The sequence below is a fragment of the Vanessa cardui genome, chromosome 24 (genome assembly GCF_905220365.1).
Source record: "Vanessa cardui chromosome 24, ilVanCard2.1, whole genome shotgun sequence".
Lineage (NCBI taxonomy): Eukaryota > Metazoa > Arthropoda > Insecta > Lepidoptera > Nymphalidae > Vanessa > Vanessa cardui.
This window is the reverse complement of record NC_061146.1, coordinates 10,727,491-10,751,306: the sequence shown is the minus strand read 5'-3', so window position 1 is coordinate 10,751,306 and position 23,816 is coordinate 10,727,491. Positions and strand designations below refer to the sequence as shown.

General features: G+C 34.9%; 1 protein-coding gene across 1 annotated transcript in view; it reads right to left on the bottom strand.

Annotated features, from left to right (window-relative positions):
• The window catches only part of LOC124540205, a 36,091-nt gene extending 14,110 nt beyond the window's left edge, over positions 1-21,981 (bottom strand). The window contains exon 1 of the mRNA XM_047117667.1: positions 21,739-21,981. The gene's annotated coding sequence lies outside the window, so the exon portion shown is untranslated. The remainder of the gene's footprint in view (positions 1-21,738) is intronic.
• Positions 21,982-23,816: the final 1,835 nt, after the last annotated feature.

Here is a 23,816-nt window from a genome sequence, read left to right as displayed (position 1 = left end):
GAACAAGTTTTGTCCTCGGCTTTGTTCGCAGAGGAAAAAAAATAGTAAAGCAAAGAACAGCCCATAAATTTTCCAATACTGGGCTAAAAGTTTTACATTTTATTCGACTATACTACTTTTTGATTCTAAGCATGTTTTTGTTCATGATAATTTCCTTGTTTTAGCGAAGAACCTTCAAAAAAGTATCCGAGCCTCTGAGGGGTGAAAGCTAGTTGATGTGGGATTCCTACCCAATAAAAACAATGCAATGCGGTGCTGAACCAACCGATCCGATGATGAATATAATTTACTGCAATTGCGTACACAAAATTTAAGAGGATCTTTCTGGATGGTTTAGATCTGCAATCTATAGCAGATTGAACCATTTGAGCTTCATAAAGTTCAAATATATATTGTCAATCCCAACTAATCATACAAATTCGAAAATTGATTCCTACTAAAATAATTTTATTGTTTTTTACCAGACACATTAGGAAGTTTATTTTAAGCACCAGTAAAAACCATTATCATTACATACAATGAAACAAAGTCGCTTACCACTGTCTGTCCCTATGCTGAGATCTTTAAAATTACGCAACGGGTTTTTGGTACGGTTTTTTTTAATAGATAGAGTGATTCGAGAGGAAAGTTTTCGTATATAATACATGGAGAAAAACACTGATAATTATAGAAGTTACTAATCCTAAAGATATGTCAGAGTAAGGTATCCGTAGCGGTTTGTATTGTCTAATGACACAAAGCTATTACCTTTTTATATATTGAGATTCTGCAGTACATTTAGTATCAGTATTGCATATGCAAAGCCGGGGCGGGCCGCTAGCGATATTATAAAATACGCGTGGTGATATTCGATAAATAAACTCGTCTATTTACAAGCACTTATAAGAAGTATTACAATCACGTCCTGCCTTAAGAATTCACAGCAAACATTTTGTCATTAGCCGACGTCGAGTATAAGTCCGTAATGATTTTAAGTAAACACATCGATGAATGCAAGTCTAGCAAATAAATTGCTTAAGGATACCCATGCAGTGCTATCTATAGCACAGACATTTTTAACTTTGCCGTTTCGTAAATTCAAATCGTTTATAAAATACATTGGTAGAAAAGGCATATTATTCGATACAAAATTTTGTAGATGATTAAAAAGCTTGGAATTAATACCTGTTGACTTCCAGGCAGGATACATTACATACATATATAATTGTATTTAACTAATATGATTGTATTTTTTAAATGTTGAAAAAGAGTTTCTTGCCGGTTCTTCTCGGTAGAATCTAATTTCCGAACCGGTGGTAGCTTCACTTAATTGTTAAATGATGATTCAAAAGTGCTTGTAAAAGCCCACTTAAATAAAGTTTATTTTGATTTTGATTTTTTTAAGTAGCTGTCTGTTTGTAGCTATTTCACAGTCCAATTTCTGAAGCGAATTTGATATGAAGCTAGTTGGAATACCAAGATTACTTTTGATACTTAAAACCAGACGATCAACGCTTACAAGACGGCGCCGCGGGTGACAAGTAGTTTCTCAATGATGATGAAAATTGTATTAGACGCGGTTCTTCAAAGTGTAACTAAATGTTACAAAGTGTTACAAAATACGATATGGTTCAACTATAGTTGTCAATTGTCAATATAAGTAGCACGCAAAGTAAGCGCTGAACAGATCTTCTAAAGATTGTTTCAAGCTCAAACAATCCCCACGCCAGAATCTATGTCACCTTGCAAATTGACGATTCAACAGTTCTTGTTAACACTTGAGCCTATTTCAAGTATATTTTGATTGCATCAAAATGCTCCAATCCGCTTGGAATATTTGAATACCATTCGACATATGTGCAATGAGTATAAACACAAATTAAGCACGTGAAATGATACTAAATTAGCACACACATATTTTATATAAGGATCTCTTATCAATTACGTCGATTATATATTTTTTCCTTAAATATTAAATTTTCTTTATTTTTTTTACTCATAATATAATACATTTTTAAATATAAAATACAAAATATATTTAAAAATATAAAATACAGAGGCCAACTAGTGGCAGGAACAGAGAACCAAACCACCGGTGATCAGGGCTCCAGAGAGAGGAACTTCCTCACAATACGCGCCGTGCCGAGGAGTACTGCCTTCTGCATCAGGCCCTTGACCCAGCTACCTAACGAGAGCCTCTTAAGGTGTTGGTCGAGGCTCTTGGCCATTAGGCCATTCGCTGAAACAACTATCGGCACAATAACTGCTGTATCCACATCCCACATGTCGACAACCTCGTGAGCTAAGTCAAGATATTTTATTTGTTTATCTTTCTCAGCCTTCACGAGATTCTCGTCATGAGGGATGGTGATGTCAACAATTATCGTGCGGCGCTCTGACCGGTCTATCACCACTATATCAGGCTTGTTGGCGACAACAGTCCTGTCAGTGATTATAGATCGGTCCCAGTACAGTGTACAATTTTCATTGAGATATTACTGCATTTTATATAATGATATATTGTTATATATTTCTAGATAGAGTTGTATATCGAGGTATTGTTTAGACGTCGACCAAATTTTTACCGGTAGTTGCTACCCAAGATAGCCTTGCCTAGTGCAGACCAATGGTTTTTTTTACGATAATGTTCATCATTAATTTAATAAAACTGTTTTTTTATTATTTGATCTCTACATAACACTATAAAAAATATATAGTTTTAATAAAACAAACATTATATTGCGACTAATGAATGAACGCATCCAAAACAAGTAAGGATAAATTTTTGCCAGCATTTATTGGTAATAATTATTTGTTTACAAAAACTAGTTGACCACGAGCTCGGAATGCGAAGTGAACGGCAAAGTACTATCCCAGTAACCGTGATATAACCCATATAGATTGTAACGTCATTAAACGGCCGAGTCTGCACGAGAAACCCTTTACGGCGACTTTCAATTAAGAGTAGTTTGACGCGCAAATAACACAATTCACATATATTCAATTTCATAAAAAATAAAAATTAAAATATACTTTATTCAAGTAGGCTTATAAGCATTTTTGAATCGTTATTTAACAACTATATTAAGTGGAGCTAACACTAGTTCGGAAAGTAGATAATATATAAAGAAAATACAATCGTGTTAGTTAAATATGTGTGTAATATATCCTGCCTGGAAATTATTGACTTTATGGAACGGCAAAGTTAAAAATATGACCATAAGCTGACGCATCAATCAGATACCTACTTGTTGTAAGCTGATTTTCTTGTAGTTGCCCAATGATTATACTCTTCAAATGTTTGTTAATTATTAATTAAAAACCTTTTTTGTGTTTAGGAACAGAACGATTTGACCCAAAATTCATGAATGCTATAAAAGCCTACTCTCCCTCAGATGATAAGGTTTGGAGCATATTCCATGCTGTGATTTGGTGGATACACATATCACAAAGTTTCGTTGAAATTAAATGCACACGAGATGAATTATAACATATTAAGCTCATGAAAATTTTAATGAAGATATCTGTAATATATGTAATAAGGAACATACATTTGTAGTCTACCCTCCTAAAAAGCTTGAACAAATTTGATGATTCATTTAATAGGTACCTAGTTGATCATTGGAATAATTTCTCATATAGAGATTTTTTTATTAAACACCTGTACCTGCTTGCCCCTCTCTATTTTTCGTATTCAAGATATGTATATTAAACTCATTGCCTCATAAACATCTCGGGCTTAGTCGTAAGTCGTAACTAATAGTAAAAGATGCAATGACTCATCAAGCTAGTTATAAAAAGTGAAATTGCGATCTTAATTATACGCTAATCATACTAACGATAACCATGACAGTTATACAAATGAAACAGTTTAAAGCGTCGTGGTTACAGACCGCAGCGAAAGTGTACTCCGCAACCAGATACGAGTTCAATGACACTTCAAATTAGATCGAAACCTGAAACGCGCTATTGAAGTTTTATAAATAAGTTTATATAAATCATTACGTAATTTCTTACTTAAGTATTTTTTTTGTAATTTGAAGTATTCTTCATTAATTATATTTATGACGACCTCCATGGTCGAGTGGTGTGTACACCGGTTTTCATGGGTACGCCACTCTGAGGTCCCGGGTTCGATTCTCGGCCGAGTCGATGTAAATTACCGTTAGTTTTCTATGTTGTCTTGGGTCTGGGTGTTTGTGGTACCGTCGTTACTTCTGATTTCCATAACACAAGTGCTTCAGCTACTTACATTGGAATCAGAGTAATGTATGTGATGTTGTCTCATATTTATTTATCTTTATTTATTTTTATTTAGTAGTGTTCGATGAGTAGTCGCTGAAGAACAATACTCAGTATTATTGAGTTCAGGTTTGAGGGTGAGTGAGCCAGTGTAACTACAGGCACAAGAGACATATATCTTTGTTATAACTGATACTAACCTTTACTGGCGTATTGGCGACGTAACGACTGCTTTATATTTTCGTCATTGTCTACAAGCGGTGGTGACCACTTAATTCCATCAGGTTCATTTGCTCGTCCTTATACTACCTACCTTATCTTAATCTTTGATTAGTACCTTTACCATTTGACAGTAAGATTGTCGAAGTGTCAAGTTTGTTCTCGTCAAAGGGAGAGGAGGTCTTAGCCCAGCAAAGGGAAATTTACAGATGTTTCTTTACTTTTGGTAACATTCAGCTGTATTGTAACTTTTCAGATTCAAGCATTATATTAGTGAGTGAGTATTAGAGCACAACCTGTAATTACTGAGTTTGTCTAAAAAGTGACTCGACTGCGGGTGTCAAATTATATCATAGACAATAAATATCTGTTTTCAACTCTATTTTGAACAGAATATCAAATAAATATGATAAGATTAGTTAAACTACACTTGTGATTGCATAGTAATGGACTGTTTATTTAACCTAAGTTACATAAAGACGAGCACACACCTGGCTTAAAATACAACAGCCACACATAGCTACTCACTCAATTTACCCACAAAGCACAACAATATTCTACAGTAACAACAACAACAACAGCCTGTAAATTACCCACTGCTGGACTAAGGCCTCCCCTTCCTTTGAGGAGAAGGTTTGGAACATATTCCACCACTGTTCCAGTACGGGTTGGAATACACATGTGGCAGGATTTCTATGAAATCAGACACATGCAGGTTTTCTCACGATGTTTTCCTTCACCGCTAAGCAAGATATGAAATATAAAAACAAATTAAGCACATGAATATTCAGTGGTGCTTGCCTGGGTTTAAAACCGCATTCGTCGGCTAAGATGCACGCGTTCATGTGAGCCAATATATTATACACATTATGGCAATTTTATAATTATCTAATTTTAGCTACAAAGTTACCTCAAGTAACGAATGATATTTAAAGCCAAAGGGCCGTATAAAGCCCTATTCAGACACACCCGTGGCGTGTGACGCAATGTTATGTAAGCGGGCTACATTACAGAGTTGAAATCAACATATGTGTCGTGTTACTCATAATTAACAGCGCGTGTGTGAGGCTACCTGTTCTCACGGTTTCGGATGTATGGAGTAAAGTTTACCTAATTTAATAATAATAGAAAAATCATAACAAATGTTGGTGCATTAATGTTTTTGGTTTTGTAAGAAATTGAACGATATGTTAAAACTGGTATCTATAGTAGTTTGTCAGGGGAGAAAACTACATCATATGTAATTCAAAACGCATCAAGATAATAGATACATAAAATTATGTCGAAATATTTCAATCCCAAACAAATATATCGACAGACAATTATTTTTAAATATTGCGTAATATAAAAACAAAAATATTAAAGCTGGTAACAAAATACGTCAATTTCCTGAACATTCGATAAAAATAAATCAAAACTTGACATTAAATTATTGTCGCAATAAAATGAAAACAACTGGTACAGCACTTGTTTTTACTTTTATTAATAAGACCGTTATATTTATTTCACGGTTATATAGATACATTTCACCATAAGCTATATACATATATGTTTCTATAAAGTTACAGTCAGAAGTACAAGCGTAGATCAGTATTAATTTCAACGGGAAACCCTCAACCAAATCTATTTTATTTTATTTTAAAATCAACAAACAGATTTTTGTACTGTGTAACATTATGCCCTCTAAACCGATAGAAATGACTACCTACTTTAATTCAAAACCAGAGCCTATAACCGAAAATCAGTCAAAACCTCCGCTACATTTCGCTAGAAGCCCGCAATTTAAATATGACACAGAATCCAAAAACTATTTATCGATCGTGATTGAATATCAAATATAACTTCAAGCACAGATGAGGAAACAAATATTGCTTCAGAAAGCCTTCGCAGTTCTGAGTACACTTTATTTAGAATAAATATTAGCTGAAATATTTCTAGTGATAAATTTTAAGGTCATGATTTCACTAGTCTCATTGTCAGTCAAGTCAGTACGACAAGGTTTATTGAGACCAGGACACCCATCCCTCATGCCCCAATCCAATTCCTCTATAGGAGGAAGCTTGGAGCTTATACAGCTTCGTTTGAAAAATACATACGAGGAGTATGTCCACTTTCCTACTATATTAAACCTGCTTCAAAAAAGCTTTTCCATTAATGACAGATTGTCATTAGCTTTAATGAGAGCTAATAGAATGATTATGCTCTGTCTGTCAAATGCTATCATCAACAGCCTCTTGTTTGAAGGTGATAGATCTAATCAAATCAAAATATACTTTATTGAAGTAGGTTTTACAAGCAGTTTTGAATTGACGATTCAAAACAACTATTTTATTTTGAGTGAAGTTATCACCCGTTCAGAAAGTAGATTCTACCGAGAAGAACCAGCAAGAAAGTCAGTAGTTATTCTTCTTCAATATTTAAAACAATAGTCATGTTAGTGAATTACAATTATTTATGCATGCAATATAGTCTGCCTGGAAGTCAACAAGTATTAATTTCAAGCTTTTTTATCATCTGTATGATCTTGTATTGAATAATATGCCTTATTTACTAATTTATTTTTTACAAATTATTTGAAATTATCAAACGGCCTTATTTTAAATTATCTCTATTCCACGGAAAGCTGTTGGATCTGGTCTGGTCTTATTCCGTTCTAGCAAGTTGTTACTTATCGCTTCATCTGATTATGAGAACGCACTCATTGTCGACTCGTACAAATGTCATGCGTAGTAGACCCTGTTTCTCATGAGAGAAGTACATAATATAATCGTGATCGTTGTCGACGCCCGACAAGGTCAAACCGTACTGAGCATTAGATTTATTAGCTCTATGAATGGTCGTTAAAATGATCTTAAAATTAATGTTTAATGTATGTACCTGAGTCGAGATGGCCCATTGATTAGAACGCGTACATCTTAACCGATGATTGGATTCAAACCCAGGCAAGCACCGCTGATTAATGTGCTTAGTTTGACTTTATAATTCATCTCGTGCTCAGCGGTGAAGGAAAACATCGTGAGGAAACTTGCATGTGGCAAATTTCATAGAAATTCTGCCACATGTGTATTCCACCAACTGGAACAGCGTGGTGGTGGATGAATATGTTCCAAACCTTCTCCTCAAAGGGAGGGGAGGCCTTTAGCCCAGCAGTGGGAATTTACGGGCTGTTGTTGTTGTTGTTGTTGTATGTACCTTTGTGTAAGAATGTTTGGTTATATAAAATATAAAATCAATCGAATCTACGAAAGGTCGCAAATGTAATTACTTAATTATGTATAGTGTTACGGATGTATAAATTTTCTGTAGGTCGCGTCCTCGATATTAGATTTTGCTGACAAGCAACCGTAAATAAATTGAAATCAAATCTGTTTATCTATTTATTTTATGATCAACACATAATATACAGTTAGTAGAACGAAATAAACAATTGAAAATAGCAGTCAAAATCTAACAGATGTTATAATTAGGGGTAATCTCGACACACATAGACTCAACGAGCATAACAGTGCAAATAAAATATGTATTTTTTTTTCACCATCACCTATAGACAATGACGCTGTAAGAAATATTAACTATTCCTTACATCGTCAATGCGCCACCAACCTTGGGAACTAAGATGTTATGTCCCTTGTGCCTGTAGTTACCCTAGCTTACTCACCCTTCAGACCGGAAAACAACAATACTGCGTACTGTTGTTTAGCGGTAGAATATCTGATGAGTGGGTGGCACCTACCCAGGCGGGCTTGCACAAAGCCCTACCTAATTGTAATGAAACTCTTTCCAAATAATCACGGGTGATTACCAGTAAGTCAAATATCGAAAATTAGAAGCAAATGCCTTTAAAATTTTAGTTAATTTAGATATTTTAAATTTAAACCATCGTGTTTTGAGTTCTCTTCATATTATATTTTATATTTTAATCAAGTTTATGCGAAGAATTGCTTTACTTAAGTGTTTAATATGGACGTAAAATTAGTAAAGTACTAACTCTTATTTCATTTGACGACCTCCGTGGTCGAGTTATGTGTACACCGGTTTTCATGGGTACGCCACTCTATGGCCACGGGTTCGATTCTCGGCCGAGTCGATGTGGAAGGTTAATTAGTTTCTATGTTGTCTGGGGTCTGGGTGTTTGTGGTACCTTCGTTACTTCTAATTTTCCACAACACAAGTGCTTTAGCTACTTACATCGGGATCAAAGCAATGTATGTGATGTTGTCTCATATTTATTATAAGGTGAGGTTATGTGTAGAGTACTGGAGTCGAGTACGAGATGGCCCAGCGGTAAGAACGCGCGCATCTTAACCGATGATTAAGTTTGCGGGTTCAAACCCAGGCAAGCACCGCTGATTCAAGTGCTTAATTTGTCTTTATAATTCATCCCGTGCTCAGCGGTGAAGCAAAACATCGTGAGGAAACTTGCATGTGACAAATTTCATAGAAATTCTGCCACATGTGTATTTCACCAACCCGCATTGGAACAGCGTGGTGGAATATGTTCCAAACCTTCTCCTCAAAGGGAGAGGAGGCCTTTAGCCCAGCAGTGGGAATTTACAGGCTGTTGTTGTTGAGGTTATGTGACCCAACCAAAACCATGTTATAATAAAATCCACTTATAAAATCAATAAGTATCAAGGATATAAGTTATTATAGAAACCAGTAACCTTCGATGGTGAAACTGAGCTCGCAGTGCAGGGCACTCTGAGGTGCCATTCCGTAACAACGGGCGCCTTGACATTTGAATCGAATCTTATTACTATAATGAGTGGGTTTTGAAATAAAAACGCAACGTTCGAAACGTAATTATATACGTTAGTGAAATTTGCGTACAGTATTCCAAAATATGTGAGTTGTTTATCAAAAGAGATCAAATTTTGAACGTATTTTATAATGGATGTTTTTTAATATCTGTGAATAATATAAATCGTCAACATTTATTAAGAATTAAATAACCGTTTTATTAAAAGTGACTATTGAAAAGGTCCCTAGATAGCTTAGCTTAGATTTAAGTTTGCTTTACTTACCACCATTGGGTTTAAGTGTAAGTAAAAAATAAGATTCAAAAAACCTTTCTAGGTTTTTTGAATCTTATTTTTTACTTACCAAAGACTTCTAGTAGAGTATAAATGCACCTATAATTTCGGAGGTCAGAATGAGGAGGTAACGTCCGTATGCCTTTTTTTTCTAGCTGGAAAAATGCGTTACGCTCTTCCCCCACGTGATAGAAGTGGGGGGGTATGGGGGTCATCCACTGAAAACTCCCAAATGCTTGTAGTAACTATGTTTATAGAATATTCAAGATAATTACGTAGATAAACAATTATTGGTTTACAATAATGAAACGACAGTTTAAGCTATTATTTGCATCGTTATATTGTTAATAATAAAATAGAAAACAGCTATTACGCTGTCGATCAATACTTATTGCAATATTGCTGGACACAAATGGCGGCGCGAAAACATACGGGATATATTTGCGACTGAAAACGTTATATACAAACACAAATTATGAGATTAGACCAGTATAATCACTTTTTGTGAAAAACAAAAGTATAAAGAATTTTTAGGGTTTTTCTTTGTCTTGTGTGTATGTCTCTTGTTGAATTTTTGTATCTTAAATCAGTAATAATAATGTATTTATACTGTTCTTTGGTTACATTAAAAAAATCAAGAGCTAATATGATTTCGTAAATAAAACAATTAAATTTTAATTTCAAAAATAACAATAATATATATAATTTTTAGTAAACGACACAGTCAATAACAATAATATTTTTTTAGTAAACGACACAGTCGAAAGCGTAATATCATTCTTACGATGGAAACTTGTAAATATTTATCATTACAAATGAAATAACTAAAAAATAAACAAATAGGTATTTTAAATTAATTAATACATTTTGAAAGTAACCGATAACGGAAAAGGAAGCAGAAACGGTTTTTCCGATATTAATGTAAATAAATTTCGACCTTGCTTTAAGAACGCATCGATTTTTATCGCGATGAACGCCAATATCTCCTTAACTGGCGTGACGCGACAGCCTTCTGATTGGTACACTTTTACTTTTTATGTTTAACTGTTAGAAAATACTTCAATAAATAAGATTACAAATATTTTAATGTATTGTGGCCATATTCGCAACTCCGATGTTCCAAAAGTTTTTAAACGGAATTTTTTTTATCGAATAGATTGGTGTAAGAAATATTAACTATTCCTTTCATCCTCGATGCGCCATCAACCTTGGGAACTAAGATGTTATGTCCCTTGTGCCTGTAGTGACACTGGCCCACTCACCCTGCAAACCGGAACACAACAATATTGCGTACTGTTGTTTAGCGGTAGAATATCTGATGAGTGGGTGGTGTTACCTAGACGGGCTTTCACGAAGCCCTACCACCAAGAATAGTGCTTTAAGCTTTATGGCGTTTATGGGGCGTGATAACCTTCACGAATCGAGCTGTCAATTGCAACTGACAGTTATACAGATTAGCGTTTACAAACAAACAAACACCTTCAGCTTTATTATCATATATATAGTAGAGATAAATAAATAATATTGGACAACATCACGTACATTACTCTGATCCCAATGTATGTAGCTAAAGCACTTGTGTTATGGAAAATCAAAAGTAACGACGGCACCACAAACACGCAGACCCAAGACAATATAGAGAACTAATGAACTTTTTCTACGTCAACTAAGGCAGGATCGAACCCGGGACCTCGGAGAGGTCGTCAATGGGTTATATTTCATGTTTCTTAAGCTGTGCGGTATTGTTTAATTATTATACGCAGCTTTTACGTTTACATAGACAACAATTAAGGTGGGAATAACGTGTTCAATTACACGCTAATTATTATTGAGAATTGTTCGAGATTTTTTTAATTATGAAAGAGACACCGACCGTGTATTCTGAATATTTTGCATATAAATATCGATGAAGGCTATACCGCAGAGATTTTAGCAGTCAAGAATTCTTCTGCGTGGTTATAACTAAGTCATTTTTTGTTATAAATTAAATCCCATAAAAAACATCAATATGAAATGAGAGCCAATTTCAATATTATGTTACTTTGCTTGTTGACTTCAACGAAAGCAGTGAGATCTAAATGGGTGCCAAGTTCAATGGTCAATCCTGAAACTTATTTATAACTATATAAAATATCATATGTTATAATAACTTGGGATATATATTGTAGCCTAAGTTCTAACTTGGCTAGTTCTCGTGTCTGAGATAAGTAATCCATATATATAAAGCTTTCGCCTGTAAAGTAAAATTATATACATCTATACACATATTATAAATGTGACAGTAAATAACTCTGTTTGTCTGGATGTCTGACACTAAAAACCAATGAACCAAATTCGATGCAATATGGTATGAAGCAAATTTGAACTTTAAGGAAGAAAATAGGTTTAGGCTTTTTTGCCTAAACTAGTACGAATATAAATGTGTAAAGTCTAAGTTTGTTAAGTGTAATGTTTTATCGTCAAAGAAAAATAACTTATTGATTTAAACTTTCCGTAGTTATCTTATAAATTAAGTGAAATAATAATTCCATTGTATGCAGTTAGCCGTGCTACTTAATTGTCGGAAAGAACTATTGATTAGGTGATGATTATTCTCATCGTTAATTTACATTAAAATGAACTTGGTAACCACAAAATCAACAATTTTAATTCAATTAAATGTACTTTAGCATTCATGTGTTGAATTAAATGTAAACCTACCGACTTGGAAAGTAGATTCTACTAAGGCAATGATATCAGTAGTCCCTCTTTTCCAACATTTTAATAAAAAAAGATTAACTACTGAGTTTCTTGCCGGTTCTTCTCGGTAGAATCTACTTTCCGAACCGGTAGTAGCTTCACTTAGTTGTAAAATGACGATTCAAAAGCTTGTAAAACACTTGAATAAAGTGTTTTTTTACTTGATAGTATCAAATACAATTAAATTTATATCTATCCTGCTTATAAATCAACACATACTAATTCCGTGCTATTTTTCATTAATTAATCTTGTACGATTAATAATATGCCTTATTTATTAATGTTTTTTGATATCATTACATAGTATAAAGCAAAGTCGCTTAGCGCGGTCTATACCTATGTATGGTTATATTTATCAAATTACGCTACGGATTTTGATGCGGGTTTTTTTTAATAGATAGAGTGATTCGAGAGAAAGGTTTTTATATAAAATAATGGACAATATAGTAAAGAAACACTGATAATTTTAGAAGTTTCTAATGTGGTGTCGTAAATGAACAAATTCTGTAGGATATTTATATCAGTATTGCAGCCGTGCGAAACGGGGTGGGTCGCTAGTAAGCTTTAAATTTTTGACAGACGAAGTTAAAAATACCGGCGCTATCTTTAAAAATAATTTCGTCTTGTTAAATAACGATTTCGTGAAGATACGAAGATGGCAGCACCGTGTTACCTGAAGTTCGTACGTTCCGTGATGATGTTTCAAGGTCACCAGTGAAAGTGCAAGAGCCTCTTGCGTGACCAAGTTTACATAAGTGATGAAGGAAGTATACACATGGATGTTATTAAGTTGTCTCATATTGTATCTTGTTATAACATACTGGCTGTGCCCGCGACTTCGGCTGCGTTTGAATTTAACAAAGAATTTATTTTTCAGTTCACAGATTTTACTATAACTTATTAAATATGTATTAGATAATTATTGAACTTCATTTATTTTTTCTTTATTCAAGTAGGCTTTTACAAGCACTTTTGAATCGTCATTTTACAATTAAGTGAAGCTACCACCGGTTCGGAAAGTAGATTCTACCGAGAAGAACCGGCAAGAAACACAGTAGTTACTCTTTTTTAACATTTAAAAAATACAAAGTCATGTTAATTAAATACAATTATTTAAATTAATATATCCTGCTTGGAAGTCAACAGATATCGGAATTATATTTTAATTCTCAAAAGCAGAGCGCAGGTTTAAATCAGCAGTGCTCCCATTCCTAGACCTTGGAAAGCCTTGACACTTATTCTTCGATTTCCCTTCATATGAGAGGAAGCGAATAGAGGAATTGGAACACATGCAATGTGCATCTTAACCGATTACGGGTTCATATCCAGACCAGCACCACTAAATTTACAAGAACATGTACAAACTGTAATTTCCCACAGCTGGACCAAAGCCTCCTCTCCTTTGAGGAGAAGTTTAGGAGAATATTCCACTACAATGCTCTAAGGCGAGTTGGTGGATTCACATGTGACATAATTCCGTTGAAATATAACACATGAAGTTTCCTGACATATTTTTTCTTCAACACGAGATGAAAATTCAGTAGTGCTTCCCTGGGTTAAAACCCACAAGCATCGGTTATGATATATGTGTTGTAACTGCTAGACAATCTCGGCTCACCACTGAATTTCCATGAGCATATGTGCATATAATTATTCTCGTGCTTGGTGGTGTGTCAACCATGAATATAGCATCATGGTGGAATGAGCTTCAAACCCTCTCCTGGTCCAATCACGGTATATTTACTATTACATACAAATCCGAGATCACAGACAGACCTCGAAATATGCCGCCTCTTAAACATTTACTACTGTTACGAATACAATGGTTGGCGGACGAGCATATGGGCATAAGAAATATTAACTATTCCTTACATCGTCAATGCGCCACCTACCTTGATAATTGATATGCATGTCCCTTGTGCCAGTTACACTGGCTCACTCACCCATTAAACTGGAACACAACGATACTACATACTGTTGTTTAGTGGTAGAATATCTGATGAGTGGGTGGTACCTACCCAGGCGGGCTTGCACAAAGCCCTACCACCAAGTGAACTTACTTACTCCTTAACTGAAGAGGAAATGCTTGTATATATATTTGTATTAAGCTATTACACCGGTCTGTCCAAAATATTTGGAATGTAACACTTAACTCTATTTCAAGTGTAACGTTTCTCAACATTGCAGAAAACTAACAAAGAGTTTCTATATTTCGTTACCGTACATCAGTTACCGATCGTTTTTGAGTAACGAGTCGTAATGTCGTTCAATTTACTTTCAAACACACCATCTTGAAAAAATCCAGCAGAAATGTATTGGTTTTTTTTATTATGAACTTAGAAAGAGAAGAAGAGGTATAAGAATAATACTTTTTTGATTTGGGTGATCGATGTGAGAGTATCGTTTTATTGTAGAGAAAAACGTGAGGACATGAAAATGTTCAGTACTGAAAATTGACAGGGATATCAAAAACAGTGCCAAAAACCTGATGACTAGTCCTGAAAGATTCGGCCACATCGCCCAATGAACACTGGCCAGTTACGCAGTCTTTCTCAAGACATAAAAACAAAGTAAAGTAACAGCCTGTAAATTTCCCAATGCTGGGATAAGGCCTCCTCCTCCATTAAGGAGAGGGTTTGGAACATATTCTACCACGCTGTTCCAATACGGGTTGGTGGAATGCACATGTGGCAGAATTTCGATGAAATTAGACATGCAGGTTTCCTAACGATGTTTTCCTTCACCACCGAGCACGAGATGAATTATAAACACAAATTAAGCACATATAGTGGTGCTTACCTGGGTTTGAACCCGAAATCATCGATTAAGATCTAACCACTACGCGTTCTAACCACTGGGCCATCTCAGCTCAGACATGAGATACTCATTTCCAGCTTCCTGTGTTAGTAAGAATTTTGGCGTATACAAGCCCGATCTGAGATTTGAACCCAGGACCTAGAGATCTGCGCCTTTTAAGCCTCTAGACCAACGAGGCAATCGACTATACAATGCCGAACGAATAAATCATCCGTTAACTAAACAGTTTTGTAATCAAGAGAATAATCATAATGCCACGGTCAGACTGTTGTAAACATTGATGAAACAAACTCGTCGTTTCAAAACCTTATAATATGTTTCAAGATTTTTCTAGAGGTTTACTAGCCGAGGTAACCAAACGGTTAGAATATGTGAATCTTCACCGATATATGCGGGTTTAAACCCGGTTTTATATATATGTTGTTTGTTTAACCTTTAAAATGTAATCTTATATTTTATAATTTATAATATATCAATATTTTTTATATTAAAATAAATGGAATAAAAAGCAATTATTTTATCCGATTCACAGTCATAGTCAAAGTAATTTATCAACACTCGTCGTACTTATAAACTAACTCCTGTCTGGCTAATTGAAGTCCTGACTGTCTAATTCATCATAACTGAGCGTAGACTATTAAAAAAAGAGACCATGAAATTTGATAAGTAGGATCTCTTTATTAAGTAGACCTCCACTGAGGAAGGAATTTTGCAAGTTCTACCCCTAAGGTGTGAAATAGACATTGAAAGTTTGTATGGAAATCCATCATATTTGAAGGTGGAAACATGAATTTGTTTATTTATTTATTTTTGTTCCATTTGCTGTCGAAACGTTTGGACCTTGGAGTAGTGGGGACAAAAAGCTTCATCAAAAGTATAACACCTCGCCTCGTTGCCTCCACTGGTGACAGGAGGGCTGGTTCGTTTTTTGCCCAGAGGATCGGAATTGCGATTCAACGGGGAAATGCTGCTAGCATTCTTGCCACCATTCCACGCGGTCAAGATTTATACAGTAACTAGTTTTAGTTCATATTTGTATATATTTAAGCATTTAATGTTGTTAATTCTTATGTTAATAAATTTATTTATGGGATACAGATTAAAAATTAATAGCGTTTTTGGATATTCTTAAAAAATCATAATTTTAATGTAATCTGTTAATATATACTAGCACGACAACCAGAGATGTGATTTATTTGAAATACTTCTATTTTAAATGCAAATAGAAAATGCAAAATACCTATTTTGTATTTTGTATTTAAATACCTTTTAGTGAAAAGCATTTTGTATTTTATTTGAAATGTCTTTCGAGAGGCATTTTGTATTTTTAAAATTCATTTCAAAATGCTAAATAGTTTGTGATTAAGTTTAGCCAATATTACCAGACGAACAAAGCGCTTATGTTGCCGAATTCGACCGATAGAGGCGCACGCTAACCATGTGCGACATCGTTTTCTTCTTTGGTCAGAGTGTGCGCCTCATGTCAAATAATGTCAGACAAACAAGTGTCAATGTCAATTTCCAACGAAAACGGCGAACATTATCTATGGCTATGAGGTTAATAAGGAAAACTCTACATGCCTTCACTGTTCTGGTAAACACTTTGCCACGGATAAAGATTGTCCAGAGTACTCACGGCAGCAATCAATAAAAATTGTTATGTCCCAGGACAACATCTCTTACATGGAGGCAGCCTCTCGCTTCCCAAACGCCCGCAGATCCTACGCTGAGATTGCAAAAGAGATGTTCTCCCCTCCTATGTACACTCCGCCAAGCCCTAGTCTCCCTCTAGCACTCCATCTAAATCCACCTCTACTCCTAATAGATCATATAGACAGACCGTCTTCCGTTCCCCTCCCCCTAGAGTTCCTCTAGGAAAGGGGTATGATAAACATGCCCACCAAGCCATAGTTGGTAATTGCTGCTCCTCGTCTCCAAATGGTTGTGCTCTGAATGATAGTAACCCCTCCCCTCCTAATAATGATCTCAACTTACTAGAATTATTAATTAAAACTCACCTAAGCATCCTAAGTACATGTAATGAAATTCCTCTACCGTCCAACGTTGCCAATGATCTAACTCAACTCTTCAATATAATTAAAATTGGCCCCAATCAGATTCCTTCAATGGAACTGTAAGAGTGTCCGTCATAAGAAACCTAACCTCCTCTCTCTTATTAATTCTCATGAACCTGTCATTGTTGCCCTCTTTGAGACATGGTTGAACCCCGGTTCCCGTTTCCGGATTCCGGGTTTCTCCTGTTTTAGGGATGACAGAAGTGACGGGTATGCAGGTTGTGCCATCCTGATTAGGCACTCTACTCCTTTCTCCCAAATTCCTCTTCCTCCTTTTAGCCAGCATATCAATGCCGTGGCTATAAAGGCCTTCAATATTTCCTGTTTATCACTTTAAATTCCTCATCCTAATCCTTCTCTTGCTTCGGAATTACTCTCCATTTTCTCTTCCCTTCCATGCCCCATTCTTGTTATGGGGGATTTTAACTCCCACCATACATTATGGGGCTCCTATTACTGTGATGGATTTGCTCCCTTGTTGGTGGACATTGCTGAGGATGTAAATTTATGCATTCTTAACGATGGCTCGCCGACTCGTAGAGTTAACCCAAATCAGAATATTCGTTCCGCTGTTGATCTAACCCTATCATCTCCCTCCCTATCCTCACAAATCTCTTGGAATATCCTCAAATCATCATTTGTAAGTGACCATTTCCCTATCCTTCTTTAATTTAATAACAGATCCTTCATACTCATCAAATCATGCCCACTCCTAAAATATAGACTCAACAACGTTAATTGGTTAGCATACGCTAACTCGGCTAATGCCATGTTGGACTCTCTCCCTGATTTTGTGAATGATGGGAATGTCGTTGCCTGCTACGAACTTTTTCTTGATGCTATCAAGTCCTCTGCTGATGCACAATTCCCTTTAAAAATTCTAGCAAAAAGACATTGCTTTCCTTTCCATGGTGGGATGAGGAATGGAATGTCATGGTCCAACAGAGATCTGAAGCCGAAGAGTCATACACAGTCTCTATGACTCCACAAAATTTCATCAAATATCAGCGCATTGATGCCAAAATTAAAAGACTGTTTTCAAAAAAGAAAAAGCAGGGTTGGACCAACTTCTGTGAATCCCTCAGTACTCGGTCTCCACCTCAAACAGTTTGGACAAATCTTAAGAAATTTCGTCGTTCCCTCAACTCAGAAAATCCAAATGCCAATAATCCTTCCATATGGCTTAATGATTTTGCTGCCAAGCTTGCACCCCCCTTTGTCCCAGACAAGGATAGCTTTTTAAAGTTGCAACCAGCATCTGCATTAAATGATATGGATAGCCCCTTTTCTCTCTCGGAACTCCATACAGCCCTAAAGGGACTTAAGGACTCGTCACCAGGGGAAGATGGCGTGCCCTACTCTTTCATAATCAACCTTAGTGATAAAGCTAAATGCGTCTATTTGAATTTAATTAATGCTTTTTTCTCGGCACGAATCGTCCCGGAATCTTGGAAGTCCCAAATTATTATCCCCATTCTCAAACCAGGAAAAAGCCCATTGGACCCAAGTTCTTATAGACCCATTGCTTTATCATCTACATTAGTAAAAGTAACTGTTAAATACCAAAATTGTATTCTGTCCCCGGAAGCTGAACGGAATTTGTCATTCTGAACATATTATCAAAAAGTGTGAAAAAGGCATTAACGTCCTTAGAGCAGTCTCAGGTGTCTGTCGGAGAGCTCACCCCTATTCTCTCAAACTACTGTACAATGCAATAGTTCGTAGTCATTTGGACTATGGACTATTTGTTATAGACCCATTTAATAAATCCGCATCCGATAAACTCAATAAAATCCAACATAAATTCCTTAGAATAATAATAGGAGCAATGAAGTCTTCTCCTACTAACGCCCTGCAAGTTGAATGTGTTGATCCTCCACTTCAACTGAGAAGACAATTTTTATGCGACCGATTTGTGGTAAAATCATTACAGCTGTCCTCTCACCCTCTCTGGTCCCGTTTAAACATACTGTCCCAACTATGTGATCGCCCTAACAGTAAATCCTTATTATTAGACAGGTTTTTGAATTTTTATTAATTTTAATAAGAAAACTGTAATCATATTCATATGTAATGTGTTATAAGACGTTTGTTTTTCGGCTCGGCATTGTATGTCTCTATTGCTCATGTATGTATGATAAATAAATATGTATCTTTAATAATTAAAAATGTCTGTAATTTGGTCAGCGATAGGGAGTATTGTATTTTGAAAAAGTATTTTGAAAATACCTATTTTGCATTTAGCATTTGAAATACAAAACGTAAACCTATTTGGTATTTTGCATTTGAAATACTAAATCTGAAAAGAATTTTGCATTTTGTATTTAAATGCTTTTTCAAAACCATTTTGTACATCTCTGACGACAACCAAGCCGCGGGCAACGGCTAATTCAATATAGAAGTGTTAAACAATATCTAATCAATATATAGTCATAAATCTACCACCGGTTCGGAAATTAACACCTCGGACCTGAGAAGACCGGTGCCGCGAAACAAATAGCTAATTTTCATAAGCAGCGAGCTTTTCCTACTTCCTCTCCGTTACTGGCAGCCCTTGCTTGCTTTAAACTTGTTACTAGGTTACGCACACATAAATTTAACTATGCGATATTCATAGGTACATAAATATTTTCATATATTGAAATAACGATTAAAGCGACTTTTGCAGGAGCAACGACGATATACATATGATTGTATTTAACATGACTGTATTTTTTAAATGTTAAAAAATAGTAACTACTGAGTTTCTTGCCGGTTCTCTTCGGTAGAATCTACTTTCCGAACCGGTGGTAGCTTCATTTAATTGTTAAATGACGATTCAAAAGTGCTTGTATAAGCCTACTTGAATAAAGATTATTTTGATTTTTTTTTTTTCAGATATAATTCTGCAATATTAAGTAATCACCATTATACTAGCGTGGTAAAATTAAGGCTTTTAACCTTCCTAAAGGTAAAATCTTTTCCCAGTGCTAAGACAATTAATTGGTTTTTTAATTTCTTGATAACTTTACTTTTGATTTCATAATCCTGTCTCATTAGCATTGTCTAATTGTTAAATCTATTTTAATTAATATAGTTATTATTATAACTTTGCCCGAAATGGCCCAATGGTTAGAACGCGTGTATCTTTACCGATGACTTCTGGATCAAATCCCAGGTAAGCACCACTAAATATTTATGTGCTTAATTTGTCTATATAATAATTTCGTGATTGGCGGTGAAGGAAAAAGTCATGAGGAAACCTGCATCAAATTTCATAGATATTCTGCCACAAGTGTATTCCACCAACCCGCATTGGTATAGCGTGGTGGAATATGTTCCAAACCTTCTCCTAAAAGTAAGAGGAGGCCTTAGCCCAGCAGTGGGAAACTTAGAGGCTGTTGTTATAATTTTATGTTGTAAAATAAACAAAGCCAAATAATTCGGCAATACGTAGCTCACATTAATATTTATATATTTTATAACATTTTTTTTTCAAGTAAGGTCAAAAGACAGCCTACATATATACAAGATTTACATAATTTAAAATTACATTGGTTCGGTATGTAAATTTTAGCGAAAAGAACTTCTCGTATGAAATAATTACTTAAGATTTTTGTTTCATGATATATGTCGTGTGATATCACTACATAGCATAAAATAAAGTCGCTTTCTATGTCCCTATATGATTATGTCTGCTTAAATCTTAAACTACACAGCGGGTTTTGATGCGATTTTTTTAATAGATAGAGTGATTCAAGAGAAAGAGTTAAATGTATAATACATGCACAATATACTAGAAAAACACTGATAATTTTAGAAGTCTTAATTTTTGAGCTTAAGTTGCATATTTCTCCCGTGCGAAGCCGGGATGGGTCGGTAGCTTACAATATTTTTTAAATACTCGATATAATAAGCAAAGACAAATCCGTGCAGCATCATTTTCTACTCCTATTAATCAATTTTTTTTTTGGTAGCTATTGACCATTGACTTTTATAGTTATGGGCATAGGCTTATGAAATGAAAAAGAAGATAATGTTCTTATGTTATTTTTTGTGTCTAAATTTTTAATCATATTTTTGGAAGACTTTCGACCTAGCAAATACTACTTCATGTAATTGTTTAATGTATGTTTGTGGTATATATGTATGAACTTTACTCACTGCTAATAAATATATAAAGAGGAATGATTTAATTTTGAGGTGTCTGTTTTCTCAGTAATAATAATAAGAAAAATTCAAATTAGAATATTTTATTATTATTTAGTATAGGTATATTTCTTGGTATACCATTTTATAAAATTAATATTTTAAAATGCTGTGATTATTTAAACAATAATCCTGGCATTAGTAGCACAAGGCTAAATATATATCTTTTTCGTAGTAAATATATCATAAATTAACATATAATCTTAAAAGGCAGTTTAGAAGTATTAAAAAACTTTAGTTTAGAAATTTTATAAAACCATAGAAATTACACCCATGCGTGCTTACAATATATAATTTAAAGTTAAATTTCCAATAAACTTAAGTTAATAAATGAAAAGTCCTTAAATAAGTTAAAGTATAATAATACAAATATTTCTTATTAAAAAATATATCACTATAAGTTCTGAATCTATCAATAAAAACATGTTTAAAAAATTACGACATACCTATTTTTAAAGCGCTTGTTTGACTTCACTTATCACAAACCATAAACCACAATGATACCACGAACACTTATTTAATTTATAAACTTTTTACAATAACTCCTTCAATAAAAAGCACATCGCGCGATTTAAAAAAAGTAATCCAAGATGGCGGTGACGTCTGCGTTTGGCGCGAACCGAGTGAAATGTCAAATTCGAGCGGGAACTCTAAGGTCAAGTAACGTTTGGCGGGGAGGTACCTAGTCGCTGACATAACATTCGAGCAATGAGGTTTCATATAAATAAACTACAGTACACGTGTATTATTATACATATATATAAAATATGATAAAAAGCTTGTTGAATTATTATGCCTTATTTTATTTTATATGACTCTGTATATCATTCACAAAAATATTATTTCCTGTTTCTCTTTTATAGAATATTTCATTGCGAACCAGTGGTAGCTTTAATTTTAATCGCCCGCGGGTTCGCTCGCGTTAGTTGGTTAGTTGTCATGTGTTAGGGAAAAAAGTAGCCTATATCCTTTACTGGTGTTTAAATTTGCTTCAATATATTCGGTTCAGCGGTTTGGTCGTGAAAGACAGACAGACAGAGAGACAGAGTTACTTTCACATTTTTATTAGATAGATAGATAGATAAAGTCTTATTTGGATCACACCACATGAGTAAAAATAAGAAGAGAAAAAAGAAATGACAAAAGTAACACAGAATTTATGTAAATTTATGACGTAGAAAGAAAAAAAAAATAACTAACTTACAATCTAATTTTATTTAATCTACATCTATTAAATATTATTAATAAAGATTTCATTCCGAACCAGAGGTAGCTTTAATATTTATTGAGCTAAATGGTAGACATCACACTTGTGGGTAAGAACTCAACACGACCTTTTTATGATCTGTATTAACTAGACGTTTAGTAGTTTGTTTATACCTCGAAGAACTGCTGAGATCCAAAGACTCTGGTAGCAAATTGCTTTCAGGTCACTAAGTTGAAATTTGACTGTAAAAATGATTACTAAAAAAAATACATTTCATTATCACGACGCGAGTAAAACCGCGGCACAAAATTATATAATAATGAACATTTATCTTATAAACTATATTATATTATAATCTACTATTCACAAAAATACTATTAACAAACAAACACAATCATATTTAATAAAAATAACAGCAACATATAATAATACTTTAAACATGCAACTGAAATCAATCTTTTTATCCTCTGTCTCAACTAATATGGCCGTCGCCTGCCCGCCTGTCAGATATCTTCCGTAACGTTTCGTTGTATGTCCGGTGACGTCACTTCATTTTCGTTCAACACGGCCTCTCCTGACATGAGAACGTCCTCGTTCTCTTTTCTTGAATTAGGCTGTACTTCTCTGCTAGAACCCGCTCCTGACGATGTACTAGGTTGAACCTTCAGTTCCAGTAACTTAATCTCGAGTGGTCTCATCATCTGATGAGACTGACCTACAGAAAAAAATATATAAAACATCTTAGAAAATAAATTAGGCTGTGAATCTCTTCCTTTTAACAAGTGAGATAGAGGCACAACGTGAAGCGTATCTCACAAACTAAACATAAAGGAAGCACTACGTGAGGCTGTCCCAGGCGTACGAGATAGAGGCACGACGTGAAGCATATCTCAAAAACAAAACATAAGGGAGGAAGCACGACGTGAGGCTATCCCAAATGCACGAGATAGAGGCACGACGTGAAGCATATCTCAAAAACAAAACATAAGGGAGGAAGCACGACGTGAGGCTATCCCAAATGCACGAGATAGAGGCACGACGTGAAGCATATCTCAAAAACAAAACATAAGGGAGGAAGCACGACGTGAGGCTATCCCAAATGCACGAGATAGAGGCACGACGTGAAGCATATCTCAAAAACAAAACATAAGGGAGGAAGCACGACGTGAGGCTATCCCAAATGCACGAGATAGAGGCACGACGTGAAGCATATCTCAAAAACAAAACATAAGGGAGGAAGCACGACGTGAGGCTATCCCAAATGCACGAGATAGAGGCACGACGTGAAGCATATCTCAAAAACAAAACATATGGGAG